Below are 21,477 nucleotides of genomic sequence, written 5' to 3' on the forward strand. Positions count from 1 at the left end.
CATTGCACACCACTCAGCTCTCGTTAATTTGACACCAGACTCACCATATGCCCCAGCTGAAGCAGCAAGAGGAAAACTGTAACAAAGGGACAAAAGAAAGGTGCATTCAGCAGCAGTAAAGAATGTGCAGGAATATGGTAGTCATGCAAATCTTGCACTGTAAATGCTGCCTGCTCTGGGGTAGCTGCAGTGGGAAAGGCAGCTCTGGAATACAGAAGGTGTTGCTCCAGAGGCAAAGCCAGGGAAGGGCAGCACTGAAGCCCTTGTGGTGTTGCCCCTCTCCTTCAGGTGGGGGCTCTATGTGAGCAGTCACTTTAGGACACCTCTCTCTGACCTTCCTCACAGTCCTGTTTATCTTCTCTCTAAACATTCCCTCTGTCACCAAGCGGATCTTTGATGATGGTCCAAAGTTCACATCCGCTCTTGTGTTTAACCTTCACGAGCTTGCTGAGCTCATTTCGTGTGCACCAGGCTCCAGGCACGTAGGCCAGCTCCTCTCTTCCTTACTGGGTGACTGATTAGCAGCAGCAGGACAGCCCAGCAAGGAAGGGGCAGCTCTCAATGCCAAGGGGACTGCAGGGTTTGTGTTGGCACCTTGCACCATGCACTGGAGGCTTGGTGGGGCAGAGTGAGTGCTGAGCCCGCCTGCTGCGCTTTCCATAGGCTGATGGAGAGGATAAAGTGCTCTGCAGCTGATAGAAAACATTTTCAAGGTGTGGTTATGAGGCATGGTCCTGTATTTTATCTTGTGACCTGGGCCAACTTTGCCACTCTCATGGAAGTGAAAGGTTGGCGGAGTCCCTTGTATTCCTTGGGTGGACTTCTATGGACACCAAATCCAGAAGGATTTCCCCCAGAGTTTCTAGATCTATGTGGTTTTAGTGCCCACTGAAACCTCGGGAAACAGAACTTTGCACATAGATTTCCAGCTCTCTTTCTCTCTCCATGTTTTACAAGGATATTTTAGTTTGTGTTAATAGTTCTCAGACACCATATTCTGCACTAATGAGCTCCAATCCTTATTATAAGGAGCAGAACGGAACTGCATAAAGTGCCAAAGGAATAATTATTCTCACACTTGAGCAGCAGACTGACAGGGACAAGTCCTGCTCAACCTAAGAAGCTCCTGGAGCAGGAAATGTTCTAGTGTGTTACTGAGAGAAGCTCAGCTCCAAGAGGTAGAGAGTATTTCTGAGCTTCCCAGACACTGACACCTACTTGAAATGAAAACCAGAGGGAAACAGGAAAACATTAGCAAATCAAAGTGTGTTCTTCACTTTGGATAGCTTCTGCCTTCAGGGACAGATGGCTTTTGGGCACCAGTTTTGTGCAGTATAATTTTTGTTTTCTCCACAATTGGTAAAGAAAATAAAGTTAAGGCTGCAGCTAAGCAGAGGAAACCTCACCTGGCCCAAACAGAAAAATACAGTTTTTGCTGTTAGCACCTCACACTGTGAATATTTGATTTGGCTAATAAACACAGAGAAGTTGTTAAATTATTTACCTGCTCTGTGTACTGAGCATTTGTTGCTAAGCTGCTCAGTATTTAAACACCCAACTCTCCAGCACACAGCTCTGCTGAGGCAGGGTGTGGAGGCTCTATATGCAGCGTGTCCCACTGACCTTTTTGGGGAGAGGTGGCTCTGGGTGTGAGGATAGCTCATGGATGGCCAGCTGTGCTCTGTAGATGGCCACTGTGAGCCCTCAGTGCACATAGGCCATTGCTGGGTTTGGCTGAACAGCATTGCTCAGGGACTGCCAGTGCCTCTGGGATTGTGCTGGCTGCAGGATGCACAGGCTGCCTTTGGGGAGGCAATTTATTATGTTTGTAATCAAATTTTGGCTTTTTTTATTATGTTTTTGCAAATAGTGTTAGACTACCAATAAATTGCCAGGCTTTGCCCACGGATCTTAATAGCAGCATGTGGGCAAGAGAAAACTGGTTTTAAATATATTTGTCCTAAGAAGAACCAAGCAATTGAACAAAAATCCAGCCAGTCATCATCTGTGGTTTTAAGAGAACTCAAGGTGTGAGTTTCTTGAGCAAAGCTCCTGGGTTTTGGTGAACCTGGGGTTTTATCATTGACTTGACTCCAGTTTCTCGTGCCATGTCCTGACAGGGTGGCCCAAGGTCTGGGTATGGGATCCTGGTTGCTCTGAATCACTGTCTCCAGTAGAGGTTATTGTATTGATAGGGACTGTTGCAGTGTTTTCACCCACATAACCAGAAGTGTCTCTTGAGACTCCACAGAGATGGGATTTTGCCAAAAGAATCACTCAGTAAATCCATTTATAGCCAAGAATAAACTGCCCCCTGCCCCAGGGTGTGCTGGGGCAAGACTTGGCTGTGCAGCTTCTCAGGCACAGTGGCAGGGCCATCACTGTAGGTGCACAGTTTGTGGTAATTGGGAGTGGGGCTGGCCCAGCCTCATCCCCAGTGGGCACAGCTGTGAGCAGCACTGACAGCAATGAGCCATGGAGTGCCCAGGGGCACTGAGCAACCACCAAAGGGAGCAGAGGGCACACAGGTGCAATGCATCAACAGGAGGGGATAAAAGGTTGGGCTGATAAAGGACAGACCCCCACAGCCTTCTGCAGTGCTGAGATGTTGCTCAGTTTGGGCAGGTACCTGGAGCCTTCAGGAGAGGTATGGTCTTACTCTGTTACTGGATGGGCTGGAGCTTTCTGGAATGCTGTGATGATACTCTGTGTGTCCTGAGCTGTAGTGTATGCTGTGACAGAGTTTGAGCAGGAAGAGAGGGGAAGGTTCTGACAGCTGAAGTGGGAATCTGTGTCAGCAGCAAGAATCTGTCCATGGACATCTGTAATCTGCAGCTAAGCACGTTGTGGCTGGAGAAGCAGGCTCCCTAGATGGTTGGTTTGGTGGATGGCGCTTAAAGCATTACTTTATCCTTTTCTACTCCTTTTTAGTCATACACCTGGGCATGTGCAATGGCCACCTGTGCATGCAGGAATCCATGGTGTGCCTCAGATGTTGGATCTATTGAATAAAATAAGAAGACTTAAATAACTTTTACTCTTCATATTCAAGAGTGGGAAGGGTTTGATTTTTGAAAATACATCTCTTCAGGATATTTCCCGCCCCCCCAGCAAGGGCTTGCTAGTGAGTTGAATAATGTGCTCAGATTCTAAATCAAGCTATTTGTTGATGTCATGAAAATTATTCTTTAAGCTGTGTGAAACCCTCAAAAATGTAACTAATTTCCTCAGTTCACTCAACACCCATCACTCAGTAAACTGGGGCTGGAAACCAAGTGGCAAACCAGCTTGGAACTATTTTTGCTTTTTGTATGAATGCTCTGTTTGAATGGTTTTTGGGTTGGGTTCTTGGGGTTTTTGTGTTCTTTTTTTCTTTTTTTTACCTTTTCTGTAGGTTTTTTTAAATCTTTCTATGATTATTCCAGCAGCAATGTTTCTGCTGCATGATTTTCTCACAGCAAATGAAATGTGTTTGTGCAAACATTCTCTGAACGTCAGCTCTGAGTCTCGTGTTCCCTTGCAAGCTGCGAGTGCAGAGCCACCAAAACAAGGAACACAAGCAGTATTGGGGCTTTTAAAATTGTTCAATATGGAACAAATTTCTAAATTTGACTATGAGCCATCTGAAATTCAGTATTTGCAAGGAATTCCTTGAAATAGGCTTGTACAAGGCAGCAACTGTACAATTTCAAGGAACAAATTCATTTAAAGATTTGCTGAGATACATTTGAGTGCTCAGAGGGAGGAACACAACTCATGTGGTTGTTTCCTTGTAGAAAGTCATTCTTGTTTTAGTTATTGTGGTGTCTCACTCTTTTGTGCAGGAATATTTCAATTTTAGTCCCCTAGCAGTGAATATAGAGCATAATTTTAGAGCACTTTGAGATAAATTGGTCTGTGTGCCTTTTTAACAAGGCTCTCCAGGAACCTTACAAATACTGATTGTGGATTGTTTTCCTTGCCACCTGGGAGGTGCACAGGAGTGGTTGGGTTCAGATTTACAGTGAAAGGTTTGTGATCATAGAAGGCATCTGCTCTGCCTGGCATCACCAGTAGTGTCTCAAGGTATCCTCAGGTATCCTCACCTGGTGCTTTCTCCCCCAGCTTTATCCATGACCTCAAGGTTTTCTCACATGCACCCTCAGAAAGAAATGTGTTTGTGTATCCCATGTTTGACAACACCTGTCATCAACACCACGTCAATATTTCATAAGCAAACAGAATTGGCAGAGATGGTTCTGCAAGTCCTGATGGCTCTTTGGTGGACAATTTTTCAGGTTTTCTTCTTAACTTAGGCTTTGCCTAATGTAGTCATTCTCAAAAGAGCTTGGGAGGAATTTTAGTGTGCAAAAGCTGGAAGAGAACTGACTATCTCATGGCAGGATTTGCTTTTCCACTTTGGCCTTTGGGTCACTCTGAGCTCCCTTTGGCTTTTAAATGTGTTCCCAGAGAAACATACTTTGCCCCCCCTGTGGAAGCATCACACTTCACTGTTTCCTTCTATGCATTATTAAGCTGCAAAAAGAGCTTTGCAGCTTCTGCTTTTGAAATATGTGCTCATTAGCTGTAATTAAATCTTTAAATTCTCCTTCAGGCTTGGATAAGGCACAAGCTCCACTTATACCCAAAGTTTTTCTGACTCTTTTTCATATATTTTATTATTTTTATTCTTTGCTAATTACTGAATGCAATGGTGTTTCCAAAGTAGCCAAAAATAAAAGTATTTACTATTCAGTGAGGTATGTGTTAATCTGGCAAACTATTATATTGGCTACAAAGTCTCTTATTTAATATGAATCACTCTGTAAAGTGCCTCAGCAGCACAGCTTCTTATTCATTATTGCTTAATTTCATGATATCTGAGATGTGGGATTTCAGTTAACGGGTAATTGAGATCATAAATCAAAATATTTTCAATGAGATTACATGAAACACAAGATGTTCAGGTTTGGAGTGTGAAATTGCCAGCTGCTTTCAGCAAGGATGGGTGAGGAGGTCTGCAGGCACATCCCTCTTCCTGCCTCAGGTCCAACATAGGATCTTTGGGGAGGGGGCAAGTTTTTGGTGTATTTTGTAGGATTTGGTGTGTTTTGTAGGGTTCCCAGGTGATGTCTCTCTGCTGTGCTGGATGGGAGACTTTGCTGTCCCCAGTTCACCAGCAGGAACACGAGGCCAGTCACAGCACAGGCTCTGGCAGTATCCAGGGGTACAGAGTACAGGAGCTGGCTGTGTCACCAGGTTCTGTGCTACCCTGCCAAAAACATCCTCCAAGGGCCCTCAGGGCTGCACAGGACATCTGGGCAGGAGCAGAGATGTCAGACAGGTAGTCTCAACCACTGACCCATCTTTCTTACTCCTTCCCCTGGAAGACAATGAAAATCAACTTGTGCTGGATGACTAATTGCTCCTAACAATTCCAATTATGGCTTTTGTGAAGAACTCATAGACACAACAGCAGTGACTGGTGGAGCAAGGATTAAGGAAGAGAAACTTATAAGACATCCTGACAGACATTTCCATTCAATCTTCCCCATTTGGCCCCACTCACCTCCATAAGCCTTGGATTGATCATATTAGCAATTTTCATACAAAAAGTTATCTGATTCCTTCTTTTGAGAAAGTGTGTGAGCAAGCTCCCCTTAAAAATCACAAGAACAGCAGTCCTCTTCATGGGGAAATAAGATGTTGGAAAACAAGAATGTCCACTTCTAAATTTTTCTATTGGTGATGAAAACCTGCGGGATCATTTATATATTTTTAAAGGAAAAAGTATTTTGGGGGCAGATTCCTTTTGTTTCTTTTCTTGGCTCACTTGTAGCAGTCTTGAAAATAGTGGCTTCGTATGGAAATGCTGAAGCAGCACTTGGCAGCATAGCAGCAGCAACCCCTATCTCCTCCCGTGTGTTTGAGGCTGCCAGCAGGGCCTGGGTTTCTGCTGGCCTCATCTTACCAGGCAAAATTACTGCTTTTTATAAGGTCAAATGTGTAGCTTCTTCCTACTGGAAAGGCTGAGGAAGGACAGTGAATGATTCATGGCAGGCACTCCAGTGGCACACAGTCCCCTCGTGTGCGTGGTGTGGAATACACCAGTACAGATTTCCAACAGGCCAAGTTATGTAGAAAATGCCTTTGCTCCATCACCAGAGCACAGAATGGGCTGTTTGTGACCAGCTTTCTCTGGGCTTTTTCCTGTTCTTTTTTCCTTTGCCCCTTTCGGGGTGTTTTTTGTCTTTGTTCCACACCTGAGGGGTTGGGCCAGGAAATTCAACTAAATCACGGACCATATGGATTTAAAGCAGCTGAAGCATGTAACCCACATTGTGGCTGTTACAGAACCCCCCTGTGGCTTTGTCCAAGAGCCTCCAGGTTGCTCCATATATCCAGATACTCAAATTAGGCAAATGCTCTCATTGCTGACCCCTTGCTCTGTGGTATCTGGACAAAAAGCAGGACAGAAAGGCTGCAGGATGGGCAAAGGAAAGCCCTGGTGGATCAGAGCTGTTCAGAGAGAAGCGTGTCTTGGGAAAATGCTTCCTCATGACCCTTCAGATCCACAGGTCCTCACACCTCTCCTGTGGAACAGGGCCACCACTTTAATTTAGGGAACAAAGTCATTTTTCTGAGAGGTGAAAAAGTTGCTTGAAGCCTTCAAAGCAGTAGTGCTCTGGTGCCAAACTAATTTTGTGGATCCGGATATGAGTGGTTTTCCCCAGGCTGTGACCAACTGGAGGCATAGCTTGCAATTTAATGCAGGGCTCCTCAGTCCATGGATGCCTGTGGTTCTGCCCCAGCATCCAAACCATCTTTATTTTCTGCCTGTAGTCAAAAATTAGAAAGTGACGTTTTCATTCCCAAAAGCTTCCAGGCTGCCTCGTAGCTGCTTTATTTTTGGTCAGTGTTGGCTAAAGGCCTTGCTAAGAAGTCCCCCACAGGTAAGGGTGGGCAAAGTGTTTAGGCAGAGTAGTTTAGGTGCCTGGATCACAAGACCCAAGAAATTTCACTCCTTGAAATCTCACTTCATCCCTATTCTGCCCTTTTGGGTGAGTTTTTCTCTTTCCATGGTTAAAATAGCTCTTAATATCATGATTTGCTCAAGGTGTAGAAATAGACCAAAAATGCATTCCCCAACTGCACTGAAAAACGTTCAGGTCTCATGTCATTATATTTTAACCAGGTCTGCATTAAAAGTTTTATGAGCTGCTCCAGTTTCGGAAGGTTTCCCGTAAATGAACTTTCCACCACTCTGACAGCAGTGTGTTGCCAACACATGGATAATATGGAAAATGAAAGAAGAAAAAAAAAAAAAAGCCCTTTCCCCCGCCTTTCCTCCATCTGTTACAATACGGGACTGTGGCAGGAAACGAGGTTTTGCAGTTTTATATGAGCAGAAGTGTGTTGTGTGGTTTTTTGGGGTTTTTTTTTTTTTTTTTTTTAAAGCTGTGGAGTGTGTCATTTCAGAGCTCTCTCCAGCAATCTGGAAGCAACCAACTTAAGGCATGGAAAAGACATTATGTAATTGCAAAAGACAAAAAAGCCTCCCAATGCTGAGGCCTTGTGGCAGAAGCCAGTCTCTGACCTCACCCTTCTCAGGATCTCTGGAGAACACTGTGTTCCTCTGGCCTCTAGTGAAAAATAGCCTCTGCCAGATTTCAGCAAACAATTCCGGCATTTCCTTCCCCTGCCTCTGGTCTGTGGGTGTTTTGGAGTCTCTCGCGTGTGTGGGCAGGGATTCATTAGCTAAAATAAAACTGTACTACAGAGCTGCAGCGGGGAAAAAGAAAGTTAAGGGGGAAAAATGCAAGCAAGTGTAATAAGCCTGTGGCCTCAGCTTGTCTGGACTCGATTCCAGTTTTGGAATTAATGCAGAGCAAGCCAGAAATCAAGGGGGTCTCCTGGGCCCTGTTGTCTCCCCTGCCATGGTCCCTGGTGCCCCATCCGAGCCTTCGCAGCTCCTGCTGGCAAAACTGAGCACAGGCCCTGGCTTTGAAAGATCAAGGTCTTTGTTCTTTTTTAGCTTTTCCCAGTATAATCCCTACAGAGATGTAATCGTTCAGTGTTGTTTTTCCTCTGGATTCTCTTTAATTTCCTGCCTGTGGTTTTGGGGGTTTTGTGAGGTTTTATGGTTGTGGAGAAATTTTGCTGTTCGCAGTGGATGTCCTACACGCTCTAAAAACTTTTATTCTAAGAAAAGCCTTTCTATGCCCTAATTTAAATTGCTGGGTCATCATTATTGCCACTGTAATATTCCTAAGGGAATCCAGATAAATATCCCTCCCTATGGGCATCCTGCCTTCACACTGGTCCTGGGTCTCTGGGGGCAGGAGAATTCCATTCATTTTCAGGCCATGGACTGGAGACCTTAAATCCCACTGCTGGTGTATCCAAGGGGAAGGGAAAACTACTCTTTTTTTTCCCAAGCAGAGAAGCCAGCCATGTTGCCCTAAACTTTCTCTACAAATGTTCTGGAGTTTGGCTGGTGTCTGCCAGCTGGAGCTCAGTACCTTCTTTACAAGCCTCTGCTTCCTGCAGACTGGCTGCCAGGGAGGCCAGTGACAGGCTTTCACTTGCTGCCTTGTTTATTTAAGATCTTTGAACCTCAGGAGGCTCCCAGAAGCAAACAGAAGCTTTGGTTGGCCTTGTAGGGAACCTTACATGTGCCTGCTTGGGCTCTGCAACCATTGTTGTACCATTAAGAAACATTTGTGTTGCATGTTCTTCAGCTGAGCAATTTGGCTGTTGTGGCACAGGGAGTTCTGTCCTGTGCCTGTCAGCAGTGATGCTTTCCTTGCTTGTAAAGCTTAAAGCATTAGGGAATAGGTTGGGGCTGGCATTTACAGGGGTCTGGAACTTGGCTGTGGCCAGCATGCCACATGGTGTGTTCTGGTTCTGATCAGAACTCCCTGGCACCTGCCTGCTGCAGTGCTGACCCTGTCACTTGCCTTCCTACATGGAGAACCTGCTGCTTGTTGGCAGCTTTTCCTCTTCCCCATCAGAGGAAACCGTAAACAATTGATGAGTGCTTCACCTGAATGACTCTGCAGCTCCTCTACCAAGAGACCCAGGCTGCAGCAGCCCAGAGTCATTTGGGGGAGTAACTCCTGTTCCCTTGTCGTTTGCCAGCAGCAGCAGAGTGTGCAGAAGCCCTGTGGTCTGGTGGATTGAACAGGAAACCCTGGGAGCCTGTTTTCTAAGCCCTGTTGTGCTGGTGTCTCACTGCCTTGGTTCTGGGAAAATGTCTGACATCTTGAAGCTGTGGGTTTGTCCCTCTTTTGCCCCAGAATAAACCTAAACCAATGAAGATTTTGTGTATTAATATATTTATAATATTAAATAATGTAACATCTTAAATAAATAGAAATAACTGAAGATAAATGATAAATAAGCTGTTTGCCTCCCTTGCAAACAGCCCTGAAATGTGACAGATCCCTGTAACCCTGTGGAAAATGATGTAGGAATGGGCAGTGAACTAACACTGACAAAGATGTTGACAGTCATTAGGATCCTTCAGGAAACTTTGAAAAACCTCTCCTAAAATTTGGTAGAAACTGAGTGATACATGGATAGAGAGGATGAGCTGACTCAGAGGGTCAATGCTGGCTGCCCAGTCACAGCTGGCTTCTTGTGGTGTTTTGCTTTGGTTGGAGGAGCCACACTTGCTTGGTGGGATGATTGCTTTGAGCTTTTGAGTGTCTTGAGCAATGTCCATAGTGTTTGCCAGGGTGAAGAGCTGGGGAAGGTGTTGAGCATCTCCAAAGCTTATGGAAAGGTAGCTGGGGAAGCAGAAGAAACCCAGCTGGGAGAGGAGACAGCAAGAGCTGTACTTGGTCTTTAGGTTCAGGATGGGAAAAATGTGAATTATTCCTGCTGACAGCAAAGCTGCTGATTTCCTGGGGACCTGCTTCCAGGACTGCTGAGGCTGACAAGTCTAGAAGGATCACACAGTCACCAGAGAGCATTTATGAACCTGATCTCAACCAGGCTATGCTTTGCTGAGATTTCCACTCAGGAGATGTTGCCTCTGTACACCTAACTCCTCCCCTGAGGATCCCAATCCCTTTTTAAACACCTGCCTGATTTCTCAGGTAATTTTCCATTTGCATGAAGTAATTTGATTTTTGGAGAGGGAGCACAGAATGGTCTGATAAAAGGCTATTAGCTGTTCCCTCCTGACAAAAAACACAGTGTGAAGGAAGCCTTGAAATTCCAAGCCTAGCCCTTGCTCTCCATGCAGCCAGCAGTGGGATTTAAGCCATATCCCCAAGGAGACACCAGGGCAAGCAGCACATCTTCCACTCTTGAGAGGGGTTGCTTGATAATGTTCCTCATGATAATTTGCCAGCAATTCCTTCAGAGCTTTTCTTGTTCTGTAAACAGCCTGTCAGCTTCAGGTTCTGGGCTGAAGTGTGTGTCTCTGCAATCCCAAAGGCACCTGGTCTAGGGAAAATCAAGCCTGGATCTGGGGTATGTTTTCTGATGGATTGGGTTGACTGTGTGGCTCAAGCCTATAATTATCTTTAAATGCTGCAAATTAGCACTAAGTGCCACAGAGGCAGCATCAGCACCTGGTCATCAATGAGGGCTTTGCTCCATGCCTGGAGTGGGAGGTTTTTTGGGGGGCAACCAGTGCTGTTCCTTCCCTGTGCAGCTGATTCAGTAGCTCTTCAGCTTGTTCTGTCTCCTTTCCCTGCATGCTATCAGTAATTTAGCTTTTACTCTAGAAACTGAGATTTTGTGTAGCTGGTGGATGCCTTGGTGTTACCATGGGAGGAAAGGCAGTTGTAAACCAGAGTTTGTCCTGCTGTGCAATACTTTTATTCCCAATGCTTGTCTTGTCTTGCTCTCCCTGCAGGAAATGAGCTGTAGCTCTGACCATGCTCTCCACCCTTCTCTCTATCCACCCAGCCACTGCACAAAGTCATTTTGCTTTGGTATTTCAGCACTTGTCCTTCCTTTGTGCCTTTTTGAAATTGGGACTGCAACACTATTGAAAGTGTCCAATTAGCATCTCCTAGGGTGGTTTTGAACTAAGGGTGAGACTGTAGCCAGCTTCTGGTCCAGGCTCAGAGTGGAAGAATTATGAGTCCCTAGATGTTTGAAGTGTTACCTGTGTTTCACCAACTTTGTGTTCTGTTTGATGTCTCCTGGGTCATTTGCTGAAAACAGAATTTTGTTTTGAAAGAAAAACACAAAAAGCATCTCACATGGGAAACGGGAGTGTAAAATACTCAATGGAAGGTAAAGTCCTACTGAATTTCTTTCCTTCTTTCTCATCTGTATCCAGCCCAGTTCTTTAATATCTCCCATACCTAGCACAGCCAGTCTGGAGTGGTTAAGGGAATTTCCTGCTTCTGGATCACCACTTAACAGTGAACAGAAGATTGTCTGGTTTGGGAAGAACAAGCCTAATGAATTTTAGCTCAGATATAAAAATGGACTATTGTTTTAAGTTAGCCTTATTTGAAAGCGTTGCAACTAGTAAAAATAATTTGCTTCTTTCAATAAGCAGCACTTTATGGTGGAAAGATCATAACTTCTGTGTCTTATCTTTTTATCACCAGAGGATTTTGATATATTACCATTTATCTCTAGACTGGAAAAGTTCATTGCTATTCCTTTTCTCTTCAAATTAGCATAAATTAATTACTCTTCCCAGAAATGACTGTGGAGAGAATAAAAATGCCTTTTGGTAACTGGTCAGACTTGGACAAAACCCCAAAAGTGAGTGTTGCTTTAAACACAGAGAGAAGAGACAAAGCAGGACCCAGTCTTAGATGCCAAACAATAAAGCCTTTAACATGTCTTTGGGACTTTGAGGGGACTGTACTGCTGACCTCTCATTCCTGCATATTTTCCACTGGCAGCATGGCAGCTTTTTCTCTCTCTCTCTGCTCTTAGAAACCCATCCCATGAAATAGCACCAGGAGGACCAAAGCAGAAGCACTCACTGGACTGATGGCTCTGCATAGGAGGATGGTTGGATCTCTGAGCTGGTGCTCCTGGGTGGGGGGGAAATGGTCCAAGGCCCCTTAGGGCTCCTGATCTGACTGGGCCAGCTGGAAGCATTGCTGCCACTCACTGGGGGTAATATCCACAGCTCTCATGGAAGAGGGGTTGTCACAACCCCAAACTGGCTGTTTGCTCCCCTGCACGGGCTGCTGGGGCAGCTCTGGCATGACAATGGTGCTAAACACATGAGGAAGTTAGAATGGCTTTGCTTGGCCAGTGTTGGTAAAATAAGCCCTAATTCAGAGCCTAAATCCAGCTGCAGGTCAGCAGCTTGCTGCTGCATGTGGCTCCTGAAGGCGTTTGGGCTTCTGGGGAGGTTTTGGTGATGTGTTTGCAATGGGACCTCGTGATGAGGATGGGTTTGCAGAGCCTCCTTTTCACTCCAGCATGGACAGTGGTTGTCACACCCACACAGAGCTGCCACTCTGCTGTGTCTGTGTCACATTGGAGGCTTCACCCATGGTATGAAGTGCTCAGTGCAGGCAGAGTGAATCTCTGGCAAATGTCCCTGCTCTGGAGCCAGAAGGCTTGGGCAGAGCCTCTGTCTCCTGACAGTCACATTGGTTCTGTCTGAGCTTCACCATGACTTGGATACAGAAGCCTAAGCTCTGGAGGAGGAGGAGAGTTGATGCCTGGGGGATGAGCACCCTCCTTGCAGGGTGCTGTGAGTGCAGTGGCCCCGCTTCTGCAAGCGTGAGGCACGACCAAGAATAATGGTGGCGTGGCTCACTTTGTGTATTAACAAAAGGGACACCTGATTAGCAAAATGGTAATTACCTTTGGATCTAATAAGTGTAATTATTGAGTAATCCACTGGAGCATATAATGAGGTGGGAATATTTTTAGCTTGGAAGTTCTCTGCAGTCCCCCAGTGCCGTGCTCCCAGTAAAGAGCACTTAGGCAGCACTGATGGCCTGTAGCTTTTAAGAAATTACTGTGATGCATCTTTAAATCTGGCAGCTTTATTAAAAAGGGAGGTGTGGGGGATGCTATTATCTTAACATAGCTGGGTTAGGAGAGAGAGAGTGCATTTCAGAAGGGCCCCAGTGCACTGTGAGGTTTGTGGGCTTGAGAGCTGGAGGTACAGCCAAAGGCCAGAGATGCTGAGATTTGTCTGGGCCCTTTTGAGCTGCTGTTCTCTGATCTGGGTGGTGGGGCTGGGCTCATCCAGTGCTGACATGGGCACTGCCTGGCCATACTGTGTGCAGTAAGAGCAGGACAAGGAGCCTTTGTCCATGTCCTGAAGGAGGCTGCAGCACAGAAACCAGTTGAGCTGGAGCAGTGCCTTAGCCCCACTCTTGCTGCTTGGCTGACCAGTGAAAAAAAGGGAGAGGAAACAGCAATGTTTTTGGTGGAATAGGTTTTAAAAATACAAACACAAAGGTCTAGGAAATCCCACTCGTGTTTGCCTCTTGGTGAGGGTAATTTTCCTTTTTCAAGCAGAATTTCAGAGCAGCTGCCCCTGCTCCTCCTGGTGTAGTATCCCAGAGCACACCAAGCCCTGGGAAAGCAGAACCTTTGGGCCTGTGTCAGCACAAGTACCTCCTCATAATCCTTTTTTTTAATACCTCTGCATAACAAATACTAATTAATACTATTTATGAGGGCAAAACAGAGATTACACTGGCACCCTGACCTGTGCTTGGATATTTCATGCTGCAGTTTGTGACTTATGTGACAAATGTTATCTTTTGCTCCTACTAAAAACTTCCTCTTGCAAGGTTTCCCCACTCCCCACCCCAACTAAGTTTGCACTTTGAAGGATGCTTTTTTAAATTCAGATGAAGATGTTCAAAGCTGGGTGATGAGAGCTCTGCCAGCCAAGCTTGGATTGTCAATTCACGGTGATGGAGATGGTTTTTTCATAGAATCAGAATCACAGAATCAAGGAGATTGGAAAAAAACCTTTGTGATTCATGAAATCCAACCTTTGACCAAACATCACCGTGTCAACCAGACCATGGCACCAAGTGCCACTTTGAACACCTCCAGGGATGGTGACTCCACCACCTCCTGGGCAGTTCATTCCAGTGTTAACAACCCTTTCAAAGAAGAAATTCCTCCTGATATCCAACCTATTTCCATTGCAAATTCCTGCTTATCAGCAAAGGAGGTATGTAGAGAAGTGAAAAATGTGCACTCCCCAAGCACTTGGAAAACACCATTAAAGAAAAAAAGAGGTGTAAAAACCACTTAGCTGGATTCATTTCCATATTTGCAGAAGTTTCTGTGGGAATGCTTTTTGCAGCATTTGGCCAGCTCATGCTATGAATTAGCTGAGCCCTTTGCCTGCTCCCGGGCTGCAGAGTGAGCCTGTGCTGCCTTTCTTTCTTTCTGAGCGGACATTTCAAAAGCTGGTGTCTTATTCCAGCCTCTCCAGAGTGGAGTGGGAATGCAGAGCTCAGAACACCTGCTTCCCACACCGGCAGCGCTGAATGGCCGAGGAGCACAGCGCTGCTGAGCCTTTGTTTGGGGGCTTTCTTTTAACTACAAGGAGCAATCGGAGTTGGCTGTTAAATAAATGAGTTTGGTTGGAAGATAAGCCCGGACACCTGAGGTCTTGCATTCCCGGCAGAGCTGGCAAACTCCAAAGGGCCTTTTTCAACAAGCATCACTGGAAAGTCGCTATTATGTGTGAGCTTTACACTCAAACACCTTTGGACAATGAAGGCACCAGAGGACACTGCTGCTCCTGATTGTCAGCAGCAGAATAAATCCCTGCTTCCTGCAGCGTTTCCCTCCGCTGGCCGCGAGGCCAATGCAGAGTGCAGAGCTTTGCAGAGGCACAAAAGGTCTCTCAATAGAGCAGGGGTCAAACTGCGGGTTCCTCCTTTCAAAACGGCCCCTGATCTCTGATGCAGAGCCCTGCACAGCCCCTTTCGGAAACGGAGAAAGGGCGACATTGTGCTGCTGAAGGGAAGGAGAGAGGGAGGAGGAGGAGGAGGGAATCCCAGCATCGCTCCCGAAACGAACTTGGGCCGATGCTTTCAGAGCTCCCTACAGCAGAATTTTAGGTCTCCAGCTTCCAGTGGGACTAATGGGAGTTCTTACCTGAAATCTCTCTGCCAGTCCTGGCTGCACAGCATCTCTCAAAGGGGGCTCCAAATATTTGCAGCTGTGGGTTCTGCTGGCTGGACAATTGACCCCCTGTGTGTGCCAGGGAGGATATACTGGCTCTGGGGCTTTTGAGGTGTTCAAGCCCTGCAAAATGCCTGACTGCATCACCCTGGCACAGGGTCTTCAGTGTCCTGGATCCCAGCTACCATCACTACCATCGCTTCTCCACGTGGTCAAGGAAGCTTTCACACATCATCTCCCTCCTGTTTTTCTACCCAGAGAAAGGCTGGGGCAGCCTGGTTCTGAGAAATGCACCCAGGGGAGCCTGAACTTGGCCATTGCATTCCCCATCTGTTAAGTACATCCACACAATGATATTTCAGTACGTGTCTTAAAACAATGATTTCCTTCTCTTATTGTTTCAGGTCCTTTGGATTCCTCGTGCAGATTAAGGAGTGTCCCTGTAGAGCTGAAACACAGCAGCAGAGCTTCTGGGGTAAATCAGATCCCATCTCCCTGCAGAGCACCAGCAATGGAAGAATAGCACTGGGCTGGCATTGTGAGTTTGCTTTGCAGCCAGGAGCCTGGGGAAAGAAAGGATCCAGCTTCTCCACCTTTTAAAGAGTGCAAGGAGGGAAGGGAAGACCCACCAGAAGCTCACGGAAAACTGCCACCCATCTACAGCTTTTCTTTCCAAGGGATAAACTCCTCTGATCTCTGCTGTGCAGAACACAGCATGTGGGGGATTCTGGTGCCAGCAGCACTTTTTGCTGCAAACCAGGATGTTTCTGTAATGAGGAAAGAAACATTCTTGAGTATGAAGTTATCAAACAACTTGACAAATTCAGATGCACTAAATTACCCAGTGTAAACATCTGTCTGGCCTGCTTTCGTGTGCCTACAGTAAGGGCGGCTTATCCGCCTCTTGGTGAGATGCAATATCTGTCCTCTGCTGCTATTTTCAGCTTGTATTTATTTGGAGGAGACTGGTACAATAATCTCATCAGGCCTAACTTGTCTTTAATTCCCCTTAAGACTGTTTTGGGAAGATGGGCAGTTAAAGCACTGCTGTGGTTGAAGCCCTTGTGCATGCTGTGATGTGAAAGCCCCATGTGTGGTTCCTTGTGAACACTGGGGCTGTTGTTCCCTGGATCATTGGTACTTGGCTGTATTAGTGACTTGCTTTCTGATGTTGGGGCAAATGGCTTCACTTCTCTATTTCCTGTTTACTTTTTTTTTTCCCCCTACTGGGCAAAGTTCTTCTGTGGCAAAATTGGCTGTTGCTGAATTTTCCTGGCCCTCATCTTGGAGTGTAGCAGGGAGAGGTGTGGCTGGGGGTTGTTAAAAAGCAGATATATTCAAGCATAATGCCACTGACCTCACTCAGACTGCTCACATGTTTTAAATTAAGTGCATCCTTAAATATTTTCAGAAATTGGAGCTGGCTTAGTTTAGGCTTGAATACATGAAGAAATGTATATGCTTTTGGGACCAGAAGGGAACCTGAATGTTTTAAACCCATTAAATGTAAAAGTACAGTATTGTGTGCTGGCTTAGGAGCAGGGAAACCAATTTTGAAGTTGATATTATCTATTGCTGAGAGGAGGGGATGCATGGTAGTACAGGAGGGGAGCAGAGCTCTTTGGAAAAAAGCAACCACCTCTCTTCATGCAAGCAAACCTGGGCACAAAGAAGGACTTGATGCAAACTCTCTGGTGACAGCTGATAGGACCTGAGGGAATGGCCTGAAGCTGGGTCAGAGGAGGTTTACACTGGATATCGGGAGAAGGTTCTTCCCCCAGACAGTGTTTGGGCACTGGAACAGGCTCCCCACAGCACCAAGCCTGTCAGAGTTCAAGGAATGTTTGGAGAATGCTCTCAGGGACGTGGTGGGATTCTTGGCCAGTCCTGTGTTGGGCCAGGATTGGAATCAAGGATCCCTGTGGGTCCTTTCCAGCTCAGGATATTCTATGATCTAAATGTGTTTGCTTGGTATTTCCCATCTCTGTGCCACGATGCACAACTAAGGCAGGGAGTCCTAACTGTGGGAGCTGCACCTTTATGGCTTCCCTGCTCCCCCCATAGGACAGCATCATGGAGATAGATTTGTAGTTTATGCTGAAGGAAAACCTAAAGACAGCTCCTCAGAAAGTTGCACCAAGATTTTTACCTACATATTTTCCCATTGAAGACTCTGTTTCATGAAAAGGTACTTTATTTGGGGGAAAACCTTTAGCTGTTTCTTTTGTTTGGCATCAAAGCCAGCTTAGAGGAGACTTTTTTTTTTTTTCTTTAATAGCAGCCAGCTGCATTAGCAGTCTTGAACCATGTTCTTCCTTCTGCTTTGAATATAAAGCCTATAGCAAGGGAACATTGGTTTTTCATCTTGGCAATAAAAAGTGTCTTCGGCTGCCAGTAGTGGAACTTGCCCATTTACTTGTAGGAGAAAGTTAAAATAAGCACTAATGAAGAAGAAGAAAAGCAAATCCAGCACTTCAGGTCTGTGTTCCCTAGTTCCTATGAATAGGCATATACTGCTTGCAGCAATTATGGTGATGGACTGGAAATCCACTGGGTTTTGCTTGTGCAGGTATAAATCCTGCTGGCTGTGAGCCACTTCTATCAGTTTATCTGCTGCAGTGAAATGGCTTAAAATTCACTTCTGGATCCTGAATGCCTGTGTCCTTGCTTTGGCTTTTGCATGTAACAGCAGAGCATGCTTTGGCTTTTGCTTTTTTTCTTTAAAAAAAGAAAAGTGAAGAACAGAAGAAGAAGAGAAGAAAGTATTTCATTTGCTCCAGAAAGGCTCTCCTAAAAATCTGAATGGAGTATAATAAATACTTGGGTCTCCAGCCATAAAAGAGAGCTTGTCCTGTTGATGGATATAATGCCCTGTTCAGGGGCTAATTCTGCACGAGCCCTTCAGTGCCCACAGCCAACATCCCAGAGGCCAGGCAGCCTCTATCTGAGCCAGCCACAGCTGGGAAATGGGTGGCTCCCCTGAGATTTGCTCTCTTGCATGAGCTCTTCATGGCCTCCAGTCACACATCACAGCGCTTTTGGGTTTTGGCTGGTTCTTAAAGGATGTCCCGGGCAGGCTGAGCAGACACAGAGTCTGTGGTTTTCTCTCTTCCTGAGTTCAAGTCCTGTAAAGTGGGAGTCCGGGAAAGAAATCAGCCTTTGTAAACTTTTAGTTCACAACTGTTGCTGGGTCTTGTATCTGTCTGCTCGTCCCAGTGCCTGTCATCACACAGCTGCCACAACCCTGTATTTATCTTGCTCCTTTTCTTTCTTCCTCAGTCCCTGGGCTTTCCCCCCGCTCCATAGTCTGCCTTACTGCTGATTTCTGCTCATTTTCTTCACTCCCCTTTGGTGTCTCCTTTACTCTGCACTTTTTTTTTCTCACCTGTACATTTGTTCACCACCTGTGCTCGCCCAGGCTTGTGGCAAGAGCAGAGCAGCCTTCCCTTGGAACCTCCCAGGGGCATTCCCAGCGTCTGCAGGAGGGAAGTGAGCCATGAGACAGAAAGGAACTTCTGTGATCAGAGCACAGTGAAAAAACTCAAAGACCTGTTCAGAAAACAAAATTCAAGCTTGTCTTTCCTTTGGGTTTTAATTTCCCAAGCAGTGCTGGATATCCTGGGATTTCCCACAGAGCTGGCCTCGTTGCCCGTTTGGGGAGCAGGGGCGGATGCTGGGCACAGTGACACCAGGGAGCAAAGCTGCAGTGCCCAGGTGCTGCTGTGGCTACAGGGGGAATTTTGGCATTCATTCCTGCCTTTGTGGGGTCCATAGAGCTGGAGCTGATGATCTGCTGAGCTGCCCTTTCTTTTCCAGAGAGCTGCTCTGTTGGGCTGTGATCCACCTGCGGTGCCCTGCCCAGCAAACCCAGGAGGGATTTGGAGCATCTGTGTCTGCCTGGTTAGGACTTGCTCAGAAGAATTCCATGTGTGTGCATGAAGGAATGAACATAAACCCATCTTCGCTGCCATTTTCCTGAATCCTCACCTCCCTACTTAGTGTTTCCAAAGATATCTTTGCATCTGCTCACAGACCATCTCAGGAGTGATTTTTGGAGATGAACAGGCTTTGCTGCTTCTACATCAACTTTAGTTTTCCCTGTGGCATCCTGGATTTGTTTAAACCTGAAGTTCCAGAAGGGCAAAACTGTGGCAGAAGGCTGTTGAAACATGCGCAAACTGGCAAGGAAAACATACTCCATCTTACTGAGAAGACCAAAGGTTTTCTATGTCTTAAAATTCTCCCTCACTTTTGTAAGGGTTTGAGTGCAAACTCAGAACCCTAACTTTAGAAATTCATGTCTCTTAGTTATTTTATTTATAAAGAGCAGAAGCTCTTCTGTGTCCTGCTAAATAATTTTTGACCTTTGAAAATCAGAAGTTGAGGTGTGATCCAGCTCTGTAGTTACAGTACTGAACTTGGGATTAAACTTGGATTTTTCATGGCTATTCAGGCATCAAAGCTTTTGCTCTGTGCATGTGCGGTTTGTAGGAAGAGTTACAAAACAAGGCAATACAAAATCTGGTGGGGTATTTGGTCAGAAAACAGCTCTACAAGTCTCCTTCGTGAGTCATGGCTTCTGTAAACTTATGAAAAATTAGGTCTGATTGTAAACTGAAATATTTATCAAAGAAATGGGAATTTTTGGAATCTGGAACCTTGTGTCAAAAGGCAAACACTGTACCAGTTTTGGCCAGTGGCTGCTCAAGGATCAGAAAACATGGAAGAGAGCAGCATGTGAGCCTGCAGAGCTGCTACTGTCTCTGGCAGGCAATGAAGATTTCTCTTTCAGGAGAAAAGTTTTGATAGCCAACAGCTTCTAAGGTTTTCATAGTACCCATGCCAAACCTTAATTGGTTGTTTTAATCAAATGCCTCTTGGTTTTTGGCTTTGTGAAGTTTCTTGTTAAGTATAAGAATTTCCCAGTGATCTGACTTGATCTTTAGAGATGAGAGTATATATTTTTATGCATGTATGTGTATATATATATGTATGTATATATAAACACACAAATACATATGCTGCTTAATGTTGTCTTTTTCTGTCTCAGAAGTCTTGTGTTGAGATGCATGGTGTACAGAGGCATTAAAAACACCCATGGACATCCCTTGTTGGTTTTGGAGGGTTTTTTTAGCAACATAACTAATTCACATTACATTGAGCCTTCTCCAAAAGGACTAATGCACAATGTCAGTGGAAGAAACCACTAATGCTCTTCAGCTCTTGCAGGGACTTGATGAGGTAAAGAACCTTCTTTGTCACATATCATCTTTGCCTTAGCTGTGTGTTTGCTGTTAAACACATGTGGTATATTCTCAACATATGGATCTTAAAAACCAAGAAATTACCCCCAATGCTGCCCTATGAACATTGTTATGACTCTTCACAAGGGCATGTAGTGACAGGATAAGGGGAATGGCTTTCAGAAACCTCATCTAGTGGAAGGTTCCCTGCCTGTACCAGAGGCTGGAACAAGATGATCTTGAAGGTCCCCTCCAAATCAAACCATTCTGTGATTATGAACCTTGTGATTTTCTTTTTTTAAGTGGTTGGTTTCTAGAGGGGCAGAAGGGTCAGACCCTTCTCTTTTGCTCAAACTCCTCTCTCTGAATGCCAGCCTGTTTCTAACCAGTGAAATGAGGGAGGCCAGAACTGGAATAAGAATGTGTGATAGTAACAAGGCAAAAACTGTAACTGTGTTTGCATATGAGGAACCATGGCCAAAAATCTCAAAATATTGCCCACAGCATTACTCTGACTGCTTTGCTGGGCACACAGTGTGTCAGCTGAATTCAAGAGCGGGCAAAGATGTATTGTGTGGTGATGTGACAGCTGTAATGGTTGGAGATGGAGGAAACCCTTGAGAAAGCTGGTACAGTGTGTATGTGTTTTCCTTAATGTGCCTTTCTTGTATGTATGGGTGCACAAAAAATCAGTTTGAACTCCAGGGTCAGCTTAAAGGTCTTGTGATGACCCAGTCTGTGTTGAGCTGCAGGAGGAATTGGTTCAGAATGTGTCTGGAGGGGAGGCAAAAGTAATCCCAAAGGATTTTTAGTGATGGTGGCTTGGAGTTTTATACCTAGTTTGCCTTCTGAAGGAAAAATCTGGTTTTATGTAAACCCCCATTTTCACAGAAAATATTTAATTTTTACTGAAAATTGGGCCATGAACTTTTGAGGCTGGGGCAAACACTAATCTCTGCATTTTTCTGAGTAATCATGAGTGCTTCTCTGAAGCTGTCTCAGAAATTGTGTATTTTTTTTTGTTCATAATCTGGACATTTCCCTTCATCCTTTCTGGAAGTCAGCCTCCTATGATGCGCTGCACTTTCTGCTAGAGGGCTTAGGTCCATACAACCCTGCACTTCATTGATAATTGCCATGATTTTCAAGC

At 45.5% G+C, this 21,477-nt stretch overlaps 1 long non-coding RNA gene across 2 annotated transcripts in view; it reads left to right on the plus strand.

Annotated features, from left to right (window-relative positions):
- Positions 1-20,191, plus strand: part of LOC108962200 (uncharacterized) — a 114,226-nt gene extending 94,035 nt beyond the window's left edge. For both annotated transcript variants that reach the window (XR_003944854.2, XR_003944853.2), the window contains exons 3-4: positions 15,489-15,622; positions 18,901-20,191. This is a non-coding gene — a long non-coding RNA (uncharacterized LOC108962200). The remainder of the gene's footprint in view (positions 1-15,488; positions 15,623-18,900) is intronic.
- Positions 20,192-21,477: the final 1,286 nt, after the last annotated feature.

The sequence above is a fragment of the Serinus canaria genome, chromosome 12 (assembly GCF_022539315.1).
Source record: "Serinus canaria isolate serCan28SL12 chromosome 12, serCan2020, whole genome shotgun sequence".
Classification (NCBI taxonomy): domain Eukaryota; kingdom Metazoa; phylum Chordata; class Aves; order Passeriformes; family Fringillidae; genus Serinus; species Serinus canaria.